General features: G+C 40.8%; 1 long non-coding RNA gene across 1 annotated transcript; it reads left to right on the top strand.

Moving 5' to 3' along the window:
* The first annotated feature begins 464 nt into the window (after positions 1–464).
* Positions 465–3,265, top strand: LOC118008631. Its single transcript, XR_004678733.1, has 3 exons — positions 465–487; positions 2,110–2,466; positions 3,024–3,265. It is a non-coding gene; the product is annotated as an uncharacterized LOC118008631 (long non-coding RNA).
* Positions 3,266–3,751: the final 486 nt, after the last annotated feature.

Genomic DNA, 3,751 nt, shown 5'->3' with positions numbered 1-3,751 from the left:
AAGGGGATGGAAGATTTGTAGAGGGGATGGGGAGTCCAGGTAACAAGTTGAAAGTATAATGGTACAGGACTTAAACCTGCCCCTCCCACGAGATTAAATGACTTGAGGGGGAGTAGGTATATGGCCCACACTGGGCCAAATTAGGACTATGGATCTTAGATCATAATATGGAAGCCATGTATTGAGGCTAGCAGGGCGACGAAGTAGGAAGAGCCATTCCTATCTGACTAGTAGTAAAACTTCTGTTTTACTTTTGGAAAATCATTTCTCTCTTTTCCCTTAGGGGACTAAGTCAATAGGATGTAGGCCTGGAACTGTGGGGGCCACCACCATCCTCCAGCCTGCCTGAGAATGATGCCAACACAGAGAAAACAGACAACAGGAGAGAAATACAAAGTGACAGAGGAACCAAATTTTGATGACATTGTGTGAGCCCTTGAATGCAGATGAACCTAAAACAAAATACAACGCTGGATTTATCAGCTTTGTAAGCCAATACATTTCCTTGTTTTAACTCAAGGTAGTTTGAGTTGGGTTTCTGTCACTAGCAAAATTTTGGATTAATACAGACACCAAATTATTAACGGTGATTATCTTCAGTAGTGAGATTACAGGTGATGGTTGGCCCTTTCTGCTTATATGTGCTTTGTTTTGTTTGTTTTTAGTAGCGATAACAAATTTACTAATTTTACAACAAAAGAGAAATTAAAGTATTATTTTAATATATACAGCGGAGAGATAGAACGTCATTATGGTTAGAGAACCAGCAGATGCTTGAACAATCTAAGAAAGGGCTTTGGACCTTTCTTGGCAATCTCCAATTTCTACTTTGCTTCTAGGTTTCTCTTGTGCCCCGCCCCCTCGTGTTACTTACATAATCCACTTTATTTTTTTTTTTAAGATTTTAACTATTTACTTGAGAGAGAGAGCGTGCAAGAAAGAGCACGAATGGTGGGAACGGGCAGAGGGAGAGGCAGAAGGGAGCCCGACACGGGGCTCAATACCAGGACCCTCAGATAATGACTTAGAGCCAATCCCGGGACCTTCAGATCATGACTTGAGCCGAAGGCAGACACTTAACCGACTGAGCCACCCAGGCGCCCCTACATAATCCATTTTAAAAATCCAGGAATAGAGAAATGGCATTAATGACTTCTGAAAGTCTCTGCCAAGCCTGTGATTTTCAGAATGACCTCTATTCCTACATGGGCCATAATTGTACTCTAATTAAAGCTAATGTTGGTGCTGTGTTTTTCTTTGCAAGAGAAAAGGACAGAACATGAGAAATTCTTTTCTTTCCAGTAAACACTTTCATACTTACTTACAGAACAAGAAAAGATGCTATTGATAAGACTTTGGATAGCTGGAAACTCCATTAAATTTAGCTTGAACATGGCAAGCATGTTCCACTTATAAAGAACAAAAGGAAACGGGCTTAATTTGCTGCTGGACGGAGTTGTTCACCTGAAGGAAAAACTCTAGTTCCTCAGTCAAGGAAGTGATGCTGTTACCAAGGGGAGTGATGGAATGAATCTTGAGACTGACTCCTCTGGGGCTCCCTCAAATGGGCTCTGGATCTCCCTGGAAATTTGGATATCAATTTTCCTGGGCCTTGACTCCCTCTAAGGTTCTTCTTGGCAGTAAGTCTGTGCAAAGCACAAAGAGTACCGAAGTTCATGATCACAAGAAAAGAAAATGACTGGGTAACTTAAGCAAAAGTGGAATTTTCTTAAAGACTAAATAGTCAGCTTGGAGAACTTCCAGAAGGCCAGAGAATTAGACTTGATGGCTATCTGGCTAGGAATCCACTCAGGGTAATGCCACAGAAAAGACTATGTGAGGACACCTGCCTCGCTCCTGTCCCTGAGCCCAGACCTCACAGGACATACCTGTGACTGCCCCTGCAAAACTGCCACTTGAGGAAGGAAGGGAGGAAGGGAAGGAAGGACTATGGATCTTAGATCATAATATGGAAGCCATGTATTGAGGCTAGCAGGGCGACGAAGTAGGAAGAGCCATTTCTATCTGACTAGAGTACTATTATTTTGGCTTCTGTTATAGGAGATGAATCTGCATCCTAAGTACTCCCCTTGGGTTTTATCAATATAGCCTCCTTTGACTTCAAAATCAATGGCAGATGGCTTTGGACAAGAGAAGTGAAGCCAATGATGGGTGTATGATGCCACGCTGGAAGGTTCCAGCAGGAAGTGAAGAGGCACTAATGAGCTGAAAACCACTCATCTTTTTTGGCCAGACTTGATGTGTTTCGGGCTTCCAATCAACCGATAAGAAACAAATCTATCCGGGAAAAAAAGTATCACCAGCAATGTCCATAAAGGCACCACTTCAATCCATCATCTGGAGGAAGGAGCCCTACGGGTGTTCACAAAAGCGCAGGTGCTGTCCTCAAGCTCGATGAACCGGTCCTCTCACCTTCCTGGGTGGACTGATGGAAGCAACAAGAAGGTAAGGATCATTCCCTCCACATTCTTCCCCCGAGAGAGGAGTGTCCTTCCCACTGCAGTTAGCTAATGGTCATTTGGGCCACAGACTGCCTCAAAATCATCTGGGATATTTGTGTAAATACAAATTCCTAGGGTCCACCCAAAAAATCGGAATCAATAGGTCTGGAATGCTTATTGTGGTGATCATTTTGCAATATATACAAATATTGAATTATTATGTTCTACACCTGAAACTGATATAATGTTATATGTCAGCTGGAATAGGGTCCAGCAACCTGCATCTTACACACTTGCTGGGGGATTTTCCTGCACCATGGAGTTTAAGAATTGCTGTCATATGTGATCGTGTAAAATTTTTATAGTAGCAAACTCAAATAAAAATACACCGCGAAATGCACCAAAAAGCCTTTTCCAGAGTTCATGTTCATACACCAAAGTCATCTCAGAAAAATGGAAAGGTCTGTGAATTCAGATTTGTTCCAATATATTTTTTCTAAATTCTCTAATGAGCCCCAGATTGAGCCCAAACCATGAATATTACTACTCCTTCTTTTCCAGAAATCCAAAAGGAGCATCTAAATTGGCTCCTTGGGAGCATTCAAGAAAAAGGTCTATCACATCTATGTAACATAAGAACAACATATATTTCCCATTGATGATCCCATACAGTGGATTCAAAGCAAAAAGGAATGAAACCTCTATCAGAACCAGAGAGAAAAAAGAGCCAGGCTTTTGGCTGCTTCTCAAAAGGCTTCACTTCAAAGTGTGATTCTAAGAAATACATCAATGAGGAATAGGCGATTGGATTGAACTGGTAAGTGTCCTTCATGTTATATGCAATCTAAAAAAGTCAAACTCAGAAACAGAGGCTAGAATCATAGTTGCCTGGGAGTAGGAACTGGGGAGATGTTGGTCAAAGGGTATACATTTTTCAGTTATAAGAGGAGTAAGTTTGGGGCATCTAATGTACAGAATGATGATTATAGTTACTAATATAATGTATTACATACTTGAAATTTGCTAGAAGAGTAGATCTTAAGTGTTCTCACCACACACATATAAAAAATAACTACGTGAGGTGATGCATGTGTTAATTAGCTTGATTGTGGTAATCGTTTCCCAATGGATGTACATAACAAATCATCACACTGTATACCTTAAATATATACATTTTTGTGTCAATTATACCTCAGTGAGGCTAGGGGGAAAAAAGTATCCTTTATCATTTACAATCCATTAAATTTATTTTGACCTTATACCATTTCATACCAAGTGAACTTTGGAGG

This window comes from Mirounga leonina, unplaced genomic scaffold (genome assembly GCF_011800145.1).
Source record: "Mirounga leonina isolate KUSES-001 unplaced genomic scaffold, KU_Mleo_1.0 Mir_126, whole genome shotgun sequence".
NCBI classification, from domain to species: Eukaryota; Metazoa; Chordata; class Mammalia; order Carnivora; family Phocidae; genus Mirounga; species Mirounga leonina.
This window is presented reverse-complemented; position numbering and strand designations above follow the sequence as displayed.